This window comes from Agelaius phoeniceus, chromosome 2, assembly GCF_051311805.1.
Source record: "Agelaius phoeniceus isolate bAgePho1 chromosome 2, bAgePho1.hap1, whole genome shotgun sequence".
Lineage (NCBI taxonomy): Eukaryota > Metazoa > Chordata > Aves > Passeriformes > Icteridae > Agelaius > Agelaius phoeniceus.
The window spans coordinates 114,303,427-114,320,073 of NC_135266.1; the positions used below are offsets into that span (position 1 = coordinate 114,303,427).

The 16,647-nt window shown below is 37.4% G+C and overlaps 1 protein-coding gene across 1 annotated transcript in view; it reads left to right on the forward strand.

The window, feature by feature from the left end:
• The first annotated feature begins 1,621 nt into the window (after positions 1-1,621).
• LOC143693419 (uncharacterized) overlaps positions 1,622-16,647 on the forward strand; it is a 441,857-nt gene continuing 426,831 nt past the window's right edge. The window contains exon 1 of the mRNA XM_077174591.1: positions 1,622-1,792. The gene's annotated coding sequence lies outside the window, so the exon portion shown is untranslated. The remainder of the gene's footprint in view (positions 1,793-16,647) is intronic.

Here is a 16,647-nt window from a genome sequence, read left to right on the forward strand (position 1 = left end):
AAAGGATAGGGAGTATGGAGGGAAAAGAAATGTCTACTTTACTTTATGAGAAGCTGCTATTGAACCCCTGAAATTATGGCTGTGGTAATGTTCTGTCACCTTTGCTAACCCTGATTGCTGCTCCACCTTATTGATCTGGAAGCATCATGTTAAACCAGAATATCTGTGACTTCAGCCCTTGAGGTCTTTAGAACATGAATCTGACAGGTGTGTAGGGACACCTGTGTCCAGGTGTATTTCCTTATTCATTTTCCACTTTATCTGCCAGTCCGTGTTTAGGGCAGTAATTTTGGAAGCTCTGCAGGCACAATACTGTCCACAGAATCTCTTTCCTCTGTATGATCTCAGCAGATGAGGTACTGTCTGAAGAAGAATTGTGCTGCAGAAGCTTCAAGGTGCTTAAGTCTCTAGCTTACACAGTGTGATTTAAAGGATGGCACAGGGGGCACTTCACTGATCAAGGAGAAACACCAGCAGGTTGCTCCTAGTGCTCTTCAAATAAAAGGAAGCAAAGAAAAGGTCATACAAAAAGAAGTTAAGAAATGGGGGGAAAAATGTGCATCAGACAGCAGCTGTAATGGCAAAAGGTCCAAGCAGGCAATAGCAATGCATCATTAAAAAACAAATAATCAACAGACCATAAGTATACCAGCTAACTAAACTGAGATCAACAGTGTGTTCCAATTGTTTATCAAACTGTAGTTTTCCTTGTGCTAATTTTAAAAGTGAAATGATTGCTCAAAACCACAAACGATACTTGAGAGAAAAATGGAAGACTTGGGCTAACTTCCACAGGTAATGACACCTGGTGAAAAATAAAGACAAAGTGTCAGGGAGAAAAAAATGGGTCAAAGGAAGCTCGCAAATGTTTAAAGCTCCATTTTTAGTTTGCCACTGTCAGGTGTAATAAAACCAGATAAACACCTGCATGAACCTTTCAGTACCTGGCAGACTCAGGGAATGGCTACTGAATCTGTGACAGGGGTTGCTCCATTTTAAAGTTGGGTAAATTTTAACTCCTATTCCATGATTATTCTATTAAACAGACATTGAGAGCGCTTCTTTAGCTGATAGTTCAGAAATGCTTTCTTCTTGCAATGAGAAATGCAGCTCCTACAGATTAATGGACTTTCTGGGTACAGTATGGGAGTGCTCAGGCAGGGCCTGAAGTGACTGTGATGCTTGTCAAATCCTTTGCAGGATCCCACACATGGCACATTCAGCAGCTCTGTCCTGCTTCCAGGTGAAACAAATCCCAGATTTTCATCCTCCTTTCCCACTCCTGATTGTAGCTACTTTGGAAAGAAGGTACCCATGACTTAATCTGGCCAGACTCAGTTTTGACAGCTGAGAGATCAGAAAAGGAAGGGACAATGCCAGGCACTATCCCTACCTGATCTCTCAGTGTGACCTTTATGGGTAATAAAGGTGAATTCCAGCTCGGGTCAAAGTTTGGAAACTCTGGCTGTCTAAAAGACTTTTTTTTTTTTTCTCTCCAAGTCATGCCAACCTTTGTTTCCATGGCAATAGGAATGAAAATCTATTGGCAGCTTGTAGGCAGGCAGCAGATGACAGCTCTCAGTAGCAGATTTCAGCAGCTGACTTTCAAATAACAGTCCTAAGAACCCACTGCAATAACAAGTACGAAGATTTTACTACAATATTGGCTCCTCATGTATGTCTTACTTTAAAACAGAGAAAAAATGGATAGAATTATTACTTAGAGAAGTGTTTGTGCCTCTCTATTGCCAGCTGCTTGCTTGTGCTTGTTGTCTTCAGCCTTGCAGTGTGGGTAGGTGTAATTGTCTACTTTCTATGCAATACATACATGATACTGCTATTTTTGATAATCAAAGTTATTTGGTACCTCTAAAAGGGGGGAGGTTTAGGTAAAGCAACTTGAAGAGGCTAGAACTTTCCAGGATGTAGAAGAGAAGAATCTCAAAAAACTTTGGTGAGGAATTTAGGATTTCCCATCAAATGTAAAGGAAAATTTCAAGAAAAGTATGGAAAGAGGTGACTTGGGGACTCTCTGAAGAGCTTCCCAGGAAGGAGCAGAGCAGTAAAACACTGCTAAATAACAGGTTTTCACTCTGTTTGTAAGAGTGTTCCAGGAAAACTGAGTCAACACCTCTTTACATATTTAATCATTTTTCCTTTACATGTAGCTTGCATGTTTTGCATATTATTTTGCTGGTGGCATTCACCTTTTGAAGAGTGAAAACAAGTTAAATTTCAGTATTTAAGTCAATTTCAGTGATGCCAGTATTTCACAAAGCTTGTGGAAGCCCCATGCTCAGAGAGAAATTTCTAAGCTGTTTTCTTTCTCATCATTCTGTCATGAATGTCTCCACAAAGGTCAGTCCATTAAATCACTTCTCATAAGAGGCCTTAAAAGCTCTGAATTGTTAATCCTAAACTCTTCTCCTCATCTTCAGGACTAAAAAAATTATTGGTGATGCAGTTCCTGATAAATACAGACCAAAGGGCAGTGACTTGAGGTGGGATATTCAAGTTCGCTGACTTTTCTCTCTGCTTGAATAACTATAAATGAATTCTGCTATGAATGATTATACATGTTTTGGAGAAAACAACAAAATGAAAGATTTCTCAATAAGGAGTAAAAGAAAAAAAAGTGACTGTCACTGGTTAGGTGGTGCATTAAGATGTTTCATTTTTTCTGGGTGACACTATTTCCTGTGGGATCCAAATTGTCTTGATCAGTATGAGGATTTCGTATATAATTAGATGTTGTCATGCTGCTTCTCTTGGAAGAAAAGAGGCTTCTGTGAGATTCTAGCTATTACTTTATCTGTTTCTGTATACTGCATCTAATATCTTTACTTAGTCCCAAAACACCCAAGATTAACAGAGGAAGTAAATTTTCATGAGTGCTTCAGTAGAGAGAAGATAAAGATCCCATTTCTGGGCGGAAAATTGCATGTTCCAAAGGCCAGAATAAAAGCAATTAAAGAATTGTTTACTAATGTTTACTAATTGTTTACCTTCCTTTCCAGTTCCCCTATTGTACCAGTCTATGCTAGAACATTCCAAATCCTAAGCTAAATATTGGCCATTATGGGGCTAAAATAGGGCACAATTCTCAAGAGTTTGGGCTTCAGATAAGAGTCTTTAATTATTGTTCCACTGGTTTTTATCCCAAAAAATTTGTTTGCTGGTATCTTTCAAGGCAGATGATGCATTTTTTTGTCTGCACCTCTAGGAACTTAGCACATATGGTTCATTACAAGTTCATTAATTCCTGACACTTCCAGATAAGTGCACAAAAACCTGTTCTTTGAAGTACTCAACAATTGAAAACCCTCTCAATTCACAGTAATGACAAGTGAGAATCTGAAATGGTTCTAGTTGAGTATTGAAAGGTAGTATTAAACAAACCAAACACAACGCTGCTGAGCCTGTAAGGATGGTGTTGAGAGGCTGTTTTTAAAGCTGGAATATGTAGTAAAAATATAACTTCTGAGGCCTGTGTTAAAGGGAAATGGATAGATGTTTTGCTGATCATCTGATCATTCTGATCTGCTCCTAGTAATGTGAGGGGGAGTATAGCTAGTGAAGTGAATAATTGTGATGTGCTAAACTTATGGTAATTTTTTAATGTCCAATATGCCTGATTAGAGCATCAGTGGGGTTTCTGTGAAAAGGAAATTAAGAGAAGGAAAAAAACCCCCATTTTGATTTATGATGCTTGTTGTAAGTACACAAATATTCACTCATCAGCCATCAGTCATTTGTGCTGAAGTTGTGGTTGCAACTAATAAATACTAAAGCATACAAGTTTCTATACCCTCCTCAACTCTATTTCTTCTCGTATCCAGATTCAACCTTTTTCCCTGAATCATGATTCCTTATTTATGGATGCCATACTTTTATTTTCTGCTGTTGTCTAACGAGGCACTGAAGTGATCTGTAAATGTTAGAGGCCCAATCTCAAAATATTTGTGTAAATAGGTATCTGAAATCGTCTTATTTTTGGGCATGGAGAAGTTTTGGAGAGTGACTTAAGTGCTGTGCTTTAAATTCCCTCTGTCCCTGTAATGTAAAAAGCAGGAGAGATAACACTTCATGGACTCAGAGGTGGTGGACATATAAGGGAATGTTTTCTGTTCCTCTGTGCTTCAATACTTGGTCTCCAACCAATCTGCCAAAGCAGGAAAGCTCTCAACATGACTTTCCTGTCTTTATATTGAGTGTTTCTAGAATAGAAGATGGTTCTTTGTCAGGAAGTAGCTAAAATCTTTAATATGCTAAAGATCTTTACAGACAAGATGGTGGTAATATGTACCAAGGCAATGTATGAATAAGCTATCTAATTTTATACTAATATTAAACTCTGTTACACTGATATATCACATTTAGGGCATTTAGGGTCTTTCGTTCTCTATTTTTTTGCTATTGGCTTGGCTTTGCTTGCTTTGGGATTTTTTTTGAGTTTGTAATGACAGTTAATCTATTAATATTTTGGGGGAGAAATGGAACATATTGAGAGAATGCTGAAAGGCTGCGGTGTAAATAGAGTTTAAACCTTCTTAACATCAAAAATAAAAACTGGAAGATAAAGTAGTGTGAGAAAACTAAAGGCACAAGTCTGGGCCTGTTGGCGGTAGTTTTCACAGGCCAGCCATGTGAGAGTTTATATATCAGTGAAGAACAGCCCCAGAGTTCAGCTATTTTATTGCTACTGTAATAATCTGAATTGTAATTTTCTGCTGAGATTGAGTTAAATTTTCAGCATTTAATGGCCCTTAGAATTAAATCATAATATAGGAAAATGTTTGCCCACCTAGACATGTCTCCTTATGTATATGAATCTTTATTCTCTTTTTCCTTCTTAGGATCTTCTAACATCTAAAGAAATAATTTTATGTAGATGTCATTTTTTTCTGTGAAAGAATGTTGCACATCAAGGCTTTTAAGAAACTAAATATATATAAATTCATATTTAAGGCATAAGTCTATTTCTCTGCTGCTGTTGGAACAGAGAAAAAAAATCTAGAGTTTATTGAAACTCAGATGTGAGAAACCAATTCAGTAGCAGGCATCAAGAAACTAGGGTTTTTTTTCTTTTCTTGTTACACAAAATTTATATAAATGGAGCAGACTATACAATTGAGATATTCAAAGATATTCCAGAGAGGTAGTGCAGGGATGCAGAATATACTAATTTCAGGTGAATAAAGGGATCCCGTTTATTACTCCAATCCTTATTTTCCCTAATAAAAACATTGATTCCTACAAAAATCCACTGATTTTTTTTTTTTTTTCTGGTAAACTTCAGAGTGATGGTATAGCAGGGTTTCTATGAATGCATGAAAGAAATTATTTCCAACTATGAGGGAAATATTTTTGACACAAAAATACCAATTTCTAATAAAGCAGCCACTTTAATAGTAGAGTTTCATGAAATAATGAAAACCGATATTAAACCTGTAATTCAACTAAATGTACTCTAACTTCTGTATCTCATGGAAGACGTAAGGATTAAAAAGTACAATTCTATTCTGAATCCTCACACTTTTAGAAGATCTGCATCATTACAGTGAGAGCATTTTCATTTCTCTGCTCATAAGTTACTATTCTGAAACAAAGAAGTAGAGATGTTTCAGGTTATTGGTATAAGCAAGGTCCTGAAAATTTTAACAAGGGAAAAAAGCTGATAATTGACTTCTGGGCCCTCCAGTATGATTCCAGTCTATGCAGAGGCTAAGAAATGTTTACCTACTAGTCAGTTTATTTTGGTATCTCTTTTCCAATGAAGTTTTTTTTCTAAAATGCTTCAAAATGAAGCAGATGTAAATTTCTATTGAACTTATTCTTTGGTTCCGTTGTTTTTATGAGTTCTGGACTTTTATTCAGTAGGTCTTAAATGAAAATCTTAACATCTGATGAACTAAAAAAAACATTTTTCCCCTCTGTGTGATGAAGGGCTTCGCTCCCTGCTGGCTCTAGAGGCTGTTAGCAACCACAGGCCCACTCTCTAAGGAAATCTTTTATTAATTATTTAATAGAGAAATTTAACTAGCTGTAAAAAAGTAAGAACACCAACAGCTTTAGGACCTCAAAATTATTATGAAGCCCTTGCATGTGTAAGTGCATAAAGAAAATAAAATAGATAAATAAGGCAAATTTGGGCAAAAATTGAGTTCCAAGAAATTTCCATGTAGAACTTATTGACTGTAAATACACAGTGTTTGTGTATTTTCTCTCTTTTGTTTTTTGTTGGGTTTTTTGTTGTTTTTTTTTACAACAATGTGGACTTATTTAAATGACTGTGGATGCTGTTTATTGCTTTTCTAATATTTTTTCTTTGCAATGATGCTTAGTAGCACTTTGAAGATTACCAACTGTCTTAGAATTAAGTTTGAAACAGCCCCTGAGTGATGGCACAGGTCAGAAGTGTAGTAAGACTTTGTGCCAATGCTTCTGTGACTGCATTCAGGGGAAGCTTTGGATTATGATAAATTATATCATTTATTATGTAAATCACAATGTATGAAAGATTTTCATAGTCTCCAGGAAGAACCTATTTCTTCATTTTTAATTAAGCTACAAGAAAAGCAGTGTAAATCTGTGCTGCACTGAACAAAGATCATACACAGGCATTGAAATCACTTAATCTAACTTTTAAAGGTGTAATTCAGGATTATGTTCTTGTATTTGCAATTAGAGGGTTGAACAGATGTGGAAGTCTAAGTCTAACATGAAATGTTAAAGAATCTTTATTTTTAAGGTATTGCTCGCCTAGAGAAAAGAGTAGAGTTTATCTGCTGATTCAGATATTAGTTCTGTTTAAATATATTAAAGGTGTGAAGGATATAATTTTGGGGCATGTGAATGTTCTACTGAAAATTCCACTTGAAATTATTCTCATAACAGATTTAATTTCTACCAGTTGATTCTGACATAACAATTGAGAGACAATGGTAAAGGATTTTTATAGTTCTTATAGTTAGATCACACAGGTATCCAATAAAATCATGCCCATATTCTTAATGAAATGCTATTTTTTTCCCCCAAGATACACTGTAAAATTGCTTTTTCTGTAATTGCACTGCTACAACCAAAGTTCTATGCCTAAGACTGCTGAACATTCATGGTGAATCACACAAATACAATAGGGAAAAGAGAACAGAAGTGACATTTTTCCAGGGCGTTGTTTTCAGACCTGTGAAGTAATTCTGAAAGCAGTTATTTCAGCTGTGAAGCGAGGAGAGCCTATTGCTGAAGCCTAAAAGGAAGGAGGTTGTGTCCAATGAATAATTTTGGTTTTTTAAACAACCTGTTTGCTGATAGAATGTAAATATAATTTTTCTTAGATTATTACCTAAGGCTGCCCACACATTGGCCATTGCCCCATTGCCCTCCTAGTATTGTTTTCCATTGTTTCGTAATTATTTTTCTTTCAAAAGATGCTATACTTGATCTTTTGCTCAAGTACTGTGTATAGATTGAATTGCAGGGAGAAATCATATATTCCACATATGTTGTGGTAATGTGACATTTTCTTTAAAATAGAAAAGTCTTAGACTTTATAAGTCATTAACATTGTCCACAGAATAAAGTCTGTAAGAACCAGAAATGCCAGAAACAGAAAGCTGTAGTCTTTCCATGCAATATAAATGTAAATTTTTTTCTTGAAGTGTTATGAATGTATGTTCATATACATTTAAACACCTTCTCTTTTAGGTCAACACCAAATAATTGTCATGTAATAGATAACAGAAGGTCACTAACCTTAATTTAAACAATTGAGGATAAAAAGCACAGTACTATTATTTGGAAGTATTGAGTCAGAAGCAACTCTTAGTGCTAATTGAGAAGTCTGGCTGCTGAGGAAAGGCTGTTGTGGTTAATAGAACCCCAGGCAGAGTTTTCTAATCTTGCCACTGACAAAAACTACCTTTTAAAGACCCTCATGGCTATTTATAGATATTCTCCTGAATGTTTCCTAAGTTGAGCAATAGCGAACTTTGATTTGAAATGCCCTGACTTAGGGAGCAAGGAAGAAACTTTCCTGACTGAAAATGATGCTGAGTCCAACCTCTATAATCATGCCTGCCAGGACTCTTGAATATATTCACCAAACAGTCTCTCTTTTCTTGTGTTGAAATAATCTCTTCTCCTTGTTCATCAATATTCCCAGAACCTCTCACTACTTCAGTTTGGTGTGTGCATGCTGCCGTAACAGGGACTGGATTCTGTTACCTAATTCATGCCCAGAAATGCCTCCAAATGAAATTGAATTGAGGTAATGAACACTTACAAGGTTTCATCCTGAAGCCAAGGAATGGAGACTGACTGGCATAGTACCTTGAAACATTTTTAAGGAATCCCTTGAAGTCTGCCTAGTATAATTTTAGGGGTGTGTAAAATCCTTTTAAGCCAGGAGAAGCTGTTTTCCTGGCATAGGGTTGGAAATTATAGGTGGACACTAAAATGGCATCATTGAAGCTCCTGTTTCTATGGCAGAAATCTGTATGGATAATATTATCTTTATAATAAATATAATCACAAATGCATAAAGACAGATAGAGGTCAAAATCCACTAGAGGAGAGGATGCAGGGGTCAGATACAGAGACAATGAGAAGAGAGAAATGTAAGTAAAAAAAAAATATTAGCTGAGAAGCAATGGGGTCCTTCCCAATGAGTGATATATAGCAGCAGATGAATGAATGAATGAGAAGTTTCTGCAGCATTAATTGTGCCTTTTCCTCTCAAGGGAGCTCCTCATTCAAGGATTGACCCCTTGTCTGGCATTGTGTGAAATGTGATTTTGTTAATTAAATACCAGCTTTGTGAATGCACTGAGCTCTTCAAATTAGCCTATTAGCAGTTTAAGACAATTAGATGAATTAAAAACAGAATTCCTGCTTCAATTAAGACAGCATTTGATCCTCCTTCATAACCTTTTTTATTTTTATTTTTTAAACACCCATTTCCCAGCTGTTTTAAAATGATGTATTGGTATTGCAAAAGCTGCCCTGGCTTCTCTGGCCAAATTCTGCCATTGTAACTCATGGTGAGTAATCCTTCCCTGCCTGAACTAAATCCCTCCATCTAAAATGAGCTGTTCATCTTGAGCCAAGTGTTGCTCTGTGGAGCTGAAGTAGCAGAATTGAATCCTTGCTGGAATTTTGCTGTACAAATATTCACAACATGGAGTTCTGGTGGGTGAGGTTGTTATTTCTTACATTTTTGCTTAACAAGACTTCCTGCAGAAATCATTATCTAAAGGGTCCCTAGCATCCAGCACTCATTACATGTGGAAATAGTCACCCAAAGAGAATTTTGGTATTAGGAAACCTAAGATTGAAATAGGTAAGGGGGTTTTTATTCTATTTCTGTCTTTAAAAAAAACTCCCAATCAAAGTAGAACCCTAACTAACCCTTCAGATGTGATAGGTTAATGCTGCTCTGTCACCCTGCTCCCTGAATTGTTAGAGGTGTAGGCAGGATGTGGGGAGGTGTGGGTGGCTGCATGTGATGTAACTCAAGGAAATATTCTTTGAAGAGGCTTTGAATATGCAGTAAGTAGCACTTTAAAAACTGACAGATTTTGCACAGCCATACTTGGCAGCTTGAGTGTGATAAATAAGATTTAAAATGAGGCTTTTCCTTTTTTTTTTCCTGACTGAATTTGTCAATACAGATGCTGCCATTTTAGCCATTCCCATTGAAAATGCTCTTTAAAAATTGGCAATTTTATAAAATTAAAGTCTTCTAAAATCCTGCAGTTGCTTGCATGGGAATTGATGAGAATGGCTTGCAGCTGGTAACTAAACCTAGAAGTAAACCATGAGTAATGAGGAGAGGTTATGAGACAAGGACCATGCTCATGCCTCCCCTCAGTACCCTCTGAAGCAGTACAAGCCCTGCAAACCACTCCAGGCTGTATTCGGATGAGTGCAGTTACAAAAACAAGTCCGGTTTTTGGTGTGCATGGTAAAAATGTTCTTTTAGAAGTTTAGAACCTCTAAAAGTTCTTTTAGTGGAGCGGTGGCCGGTAGAAAACACGCCTAGGCTAGAATGCCCAGCCCGCCTCCAGCCGAAGGGGCGCTTCCCCAACGCGAAGCCGGGTACTGCGCCTGAGGCACTGAACTGCCCTCAGGACGGTGGCCGCTGAAACTCCGAGCCGCAGGAAGAACAGGCGTCTCTCAGTCTCTTTAGTATGATCGGGTTTATTGGGTCCCGAGGGACCAAACACTCCCAACAGACTCGGTGAGGACAGCACAAAACACAGAGCCTCCACAGGAGGTGTGGAGAACCTCGGGTTTTAAAGAAGATGGGAGGGGTGAGGGGGTAACAAATCAGGAGAGGGAAGGGAAGGATACATTGGGGATTGACATAACAGTAAAACGAATCATGTACAACTAAGGGAGGGGCCCCGGCCCCTGAGCCAATCACCCGACACCTTGGCCAGAAGCTTCTGGAAAAAGAGGCAGGGGCGCCGAGTGACAGGCAGGCAACCGGGGGTGGGGAACAAAAAGATACATGTGATAACCTTAGAAACTGGGGAGGGGTTTGGGGATTGACAGTTAACTGAGTTTTTGGACAGGACCTTTGAACATGAGCAATGGGGGTGAACAGAACAAACGAAAAACGAGCTACAACGTTTTAGAAGTGCCCCCACTCTTCACTGTGCATTTGTCCCTCTGAACGTGAAATGCTAAAATTGCCAATTACTCTGACACGTGGTCTCATCTTGAAAGAACTGGTAGCTATAAACCAGATTATGAGGTCAAAGTGATGTATAAAAATGCAGTTCAAAGAGGTTTTTTCCCTTAGATGCTCCCTAAAATTTTCTTTTAGTGTGTGATGAAGGCTGAGACTCCCTGGCAGAGCTACCCAGAGACCTGTGGAATTATGCACTGCAGTTTGCTGCATTTTTATTGTCTCTGTTGTATCTGAGATATCACTGTCCAAGAAAGGTCTTGCAGTGCCCATTTGTGAGAAGTGATGTGACAGAAAACTCTGGGGTTTTTGTGGATTGCTGAAATCATATGAAAATCTTACCACATTTTCTTTCATTTTATCCTCATTCCAGAAGTTGTGACTGAACTAAGTTTAAATCCTGTCTCCAATAGGCCTGTTATCTTTGAGGAAGTTACACCACAGAAAAATAGGTTCTATAATCATCTTTTTCTTTCATATTGTACATTCTGTAGGCTAACTCATTGCAAAAATATATTCCCTGAAGTTCAAAACATTGAAAACACAGGGTCTGTTTCCCTCCACCTCCCCCCCTCCATATATAGACACATTTACATGGAAAAAAACCTCCAAGTTTTTGTTGTTTTTATAGTAGGAAAAAAATACATTTCAGGGCTTTCTTCAATTTTTAGATGCTCTATAAACAAAAAATAGGGGAGTGGTCAAGATTAATGATCTTATAATCCAACAGATAATGTGAAAGGAGTAACTCTTCCTACCTGGATTAATGTTCTCTCAGTAAATGCTGGTTTAAGCATAATATGCACAATATTTAATAGCCTTAGGATGGTTGAGAAGCAGTGCAGTCTTGGATTATTTTGATCTTATTTTGATTTTTTTCTTTTAATTTTTCAGGATGCAGCTGCAAGTCCTTGTCCTTCAGCTTGTGTATCTTTATTTTCATCTCATGTGAATTAGAAAAACCATTGTAATACTCCAAAAATCAAGGCCAGAGGTACTTCTCACCACAGAATGGGTGCATAAGAAACTCAAACTCTGATCCTATTTATATTCTAGGTATATTTCAGAAACTGAGATTCCAAATTTTGTCTGAAAACTGCTTCTCAGGTATTTTCAAATGGAAAAGCAGGAAGATTTTGGTTGACAACAATTCTAGTTTCATCAGCCCTTGTAAAATGGCATCTTTGTATTAAGTCTTCTATTCCTCTGATTAATTAAATGTTACTTCATAATGAGTTAAATTTTGTTATTATAGTGTATAAATGGATATCATAGATAATAATAAGCCAGTACTTTTAAGCTGGGCTCTGTAAAGCTGGATTTGAACCACAGTATAGACTTTGCTGATGTCCTGTAGCTAAAGGTTGAAGGCTTTTTCTTATTCCCAGGTTTATACCTGGATTTTTTTTTTTTTGCCAGAGAAGACTTTCAGAACAAACACTGTCTGAAATATTACCTCCTTTTTTAGGCCCCTTTTTTACTCCCTTTCAAGCCATCTGCAATTTGCTTTTCCTACAGCAGCCCCTACATATTGTGTACCATCCCTGAGGTGCAGCAGATCTCAGAGTACCTGATGCAGTCATGCTGACAGCACTTTATTGTCATCAGCTGTAGAAACATCTCAATGGAAAGTGCCACACCAAACTGTGACAGTGACGGGTGAGGAAAACAGATTAATCTAAAATAAAAAGAGCTTCCTATGCAGCAAGCATTAAAATAATTTCTTCGATCAGAAATGAATGGGAAATATCCACCCCCTATTGATATGATGAGTTGTACAGTAAGAAAAAATGATCATCTTTGCTTCCAGCGAGTAGCAAAGACATCCTTAAAATAATTGGACAAATATGCTGGTGTGTGTTTCAGAAAGTCCTGCAACCCCTGGTAATTTACTAATCTAAAAATTGGCCAAGGCAAATAAATAATGACATTAGTGTCATCTTTTTTGACGTCAGCTCTGAAGAAATTAGTAATATTGAGAATTTTATTATTTTGTGAATATTCCATGAACAGAAATCAATAAAGGCTGATATAATGCATAGAACAAGTATAGTAAATAGAAAATATGAATTAGGCATTTGTCTCAAGGGTTTTCTGATGCCTTGGTTTGAATTTTAAGTATTCAGTGAGACTAATAAACATCAAAGTCTATACATATCTAGAAATCTTTTTAGAAATGCTCCTGCTGTATTTTGAGGCAAGTATATTTTCTTCTGTGAATTATCTCTGATACACCACCAGGAAAGCATCACTAAGAGGTAAAATAATTTGCATGAGACAACAGAACAGGAAAGATCAAAGTGTAGAAGAAAATCTGTGTCTATTTTTTTTCCTTCTCCTTTTCTAAACACTTGATACATTTCTGCTTGTTCAAGACTGGCCACAAATTGGGAGCACTTTTAATATTATAATGAGCAGCTGTGATAAAGTGCTAAAAAGTACTGGGAGCTGTCATTGAACCTCAGAGTTTTATTAAGAGTTTAGAATTCTGCTAAAATATAAAAACAAAACAAAAATGTTGTAGTAGCTAAGATAAGCATTTCCCACAAATGCTGACAGAGTCATAAAATTATATACACAGAATAAAAAGTATCACAGGAATATGCTGCAGGATAAGCTAAACTCTTGGCTGTTACCTGTTGCCTTTGGGTGTCAGCAATGGAAACCTGCATCAGCTGAGCGATGCTTTCCTTTGCAATGCCTTGGGAAAGCATTTGTTTAATCATTGTCATGGCAGTATGAATGAATTAACAATGAATTATTTTGCTCTCTTGTTCTGGGTTTAGCAAAAGTAAAATTTAGATACAGAAACAAAGCCTTACATTGGTTTCACTTAAAAAAAAAGTTAAAAATTAGAGAAAATGCTCCAAAGAATGATATCTAGGTGCTCAAAGTGTAGCTCTCTCAAAACAAAAAAATCAGATGTTATTTACATTTTTCATGTATGAGTATTTTAAAGGTAATTCTGAGAAGCCCAATTTCTAAATCTGAAGTGTTCAGGCCTAACAGTCAATCCCAGCAATTTTATTACTGAATCATCTTGCTGGATCATTCCATCTGTGGCAGCTACTTGTGTGTATCTCCAGGAAGATTTGGGATTTTGTACTTAATTCCATGTTATTCTTTTCATGTTTTTAAAAAATTTTTTTAATGAATTCTACCCCATTTTTCATCCAGGCACACAAGAATGCTCTTCTGTTTGTACTGGAACAATCAAAAAACTGAGGAGGTTTTAAAGTAAATGGCTTATTTTTTTCCCCCCCTCACAATTCCTGTGCAAATATGAAAAATAGCTTTCACAGAATGATCTTTATTTTGTTTTATTTTAATGACATAGATTTCAAAAGCTAAAAAATTAAGACCAAGCCCAATGATAAAGCCCATATATTGCAGCAATCAGAACCCACTGTTATTCAGCCATTCTGTTCATCAAATCTCTTGTTATTAAGACAGGTAAATACTTACAGTGCATCTGGCTTTTTTCCCCTTCCTTTCTTTCTAAAAATGTGCTTTATTTTTATGGCCACCACCTGTTTTTTCCTCCCTCTCTTTCTCTTTTTTGGGAACATGGCTATGTTCTTTTACCTGCTTTATGATTCTTTGTCTGATTCTCTCGGAACCTCTTTTTTTTTTTTTCCTGTCCCTTTAGCAGATGTTTCTCTCCTATGCCCAAATTCTGGTTGCTTCTCCTTTCCATTTTTCATTTGTTTTCTCTCTCTCCTGCTGGCAGACAGATGGGGGCTTGCTGCTTGGCACTGAAAATGTTATGGAGAGGGTTAGTTTCCATCCCACTATGAGAACAGGCTGTTCCTGTGATATTTCTTTGCAAATAGAAGGAGAATACTCTGGAGCAGCAAATGGCACCTTCCTGGGACTGCTCTATTTTCATGACATTCTGAAAAGTCCTCCAAAAAGTGTATGGAAAAATTTGTTATAGGGCTGACAGCCTGGGTTTGAGCCCTTTTTTTCCCCACACAATTGCTACTGTCATGTACTCGATCTATTCAGCTTTTTTTTTTTTGTATTTTTTGGGTGATGCATTGAAAGACAAATGTGGAAGAAGAGCTGGCTTGTGCTCTTCCAGTATCAGCCTGAAGTTCTCAAAACATAAAATGTTCTTTCTCTCAAGAAATAATACATATATATTCTGTATATGTTGAGCCAGAACTGTGTCTAAGCATACATCAGAGGCTTGTCTCATGTGCTGATTTTTATCTGAGCAGCCTGGCAAGGAAGCCATATCATTAACAAGCATCATTCCATCCAGGCACATTCTATGGAAAGCCTCTGCTACTTTTAAAATAATAGGTAAAAAAAATAGTGGATTTGTGTGTGTTTGTTATAGTTCATATGAGCTTGGTTTGAAAACTAAAATAAAACTGTTCCCAAAGAGTTTTTACAATTGATATCTACAGCTGAAGAGGCACTGGGAGAGTGCCTTCAGCAAGGAGGAATACTTTACTTGCAGCTGCTTGTTCCTGAGTGCTTACCCATTGCCAGCCTTCTTGAAATAAGGTCTCTATCTGAAACAGAGATTGAGAATTGTTGCAAAAGCCACACTCAGAAGGAACCTACAAATGGCATCACACTGGTTTTCATATGCAGCTTTAAGCACTGTCTTCCTCTGACCTCTAAAAAGTTGAAATTCAATATATTAAAAACTTCATTGTTCCAACAGACTAAAGTATTCCATAGCCAAGAATCACCTTTTTATTTGTATAGTTGCTTATTACCCATGATCAAGTTACTTATTACCCATGAGCTAGTTGATTACTAGAAGAAGCATCTTATTTTTTTCCTTTACTCATTCAGTGGTACTTCTGTGTCAGGGATGTGAACCTCATATGTGTTCACCACTCTTACTCAGCTGAGTAAGAGCAGCAAAACCTCCTTTGTAGTAAAGGAAACTGAGCTTCTCTTCACTACCTCTACTTCACAGAGGTAGAATTTTAGATTTCCAGCATTCAGAGCAGTTTTATCATAACTCTAGCCCAATTTGCTTCATTAGCAATAACGACTTCACCGAATCATAGAATAATTTAGGTTGGAGAAGTGCTTTAAGGTCACTGAATCCAAGCATTAACCCAGCAAAGCCATGCCCACCACTAAGTCATGTCCTTAAGTGCCACCTTCACTGCCAGCAGGCCAGGAGACGCAGTCAGGTGAAGAAAACCAGCAGAGAACCTGCTGGAGCCATGAGATGAAGCTGCTCCCACCCTTTCCACTCCAGAGCTGCACATCAAGACAGAGCTGAGCTCTGCTCAGAGGCAGTTTGCTGCTTCCTCTTTCAGCTTCCAAGTCCCCATGAGTGGCAGACAGGAGCCACACACTTTGCAGCTGGCCTGGGGCTCAGAGGGAGGACAGAATCATCTGTGGAACAGCTCAAGCCCTCAGCCCAGCTTCATGATGCCTTTAGAAATCAATAGGAGTTGCATAGATTTGAATTTGAGGAAGGCTTGTGGAGACCAAAACTGCTCTTGCTCTCCCCTTTGTTAAGCACTTGGCAGTTTTGAACACAGACTTAGAAAAGGCAGTTTAAGGAGTTTTTATTCATCAACCATCTTACAGCAAAAAATGGGTTATATAAGAAAAAGGACATCATTTATATCATTTACACTAATTATTAAATGGTCTCTTTTTACATGCTCTTCACTCTGGTGTTTCAGTGACACCCATAAAAGTAAAAGCATTCTTTTTGCTTCAAATTGCTCTTCATTATTAGAAGCTCTTCCTATTATTTTCTGAAGGTACACCAACAAAAGCAGTTACACAATACAAGCCACAGTGCAAGTTTGTGCAAGTTTCCTGGAGTCACTCAAAACCCGTCAGAAGGGAATTATCCTAACCAATTCAGCTTACATTTCTAAAGTTTTGATAATGATCTGTTACTGAAGTATCAAAGGAAAAGGATTTCCTGCCTATTCTGGTAGCAGTTCTGTCTTACATTAAGAGCA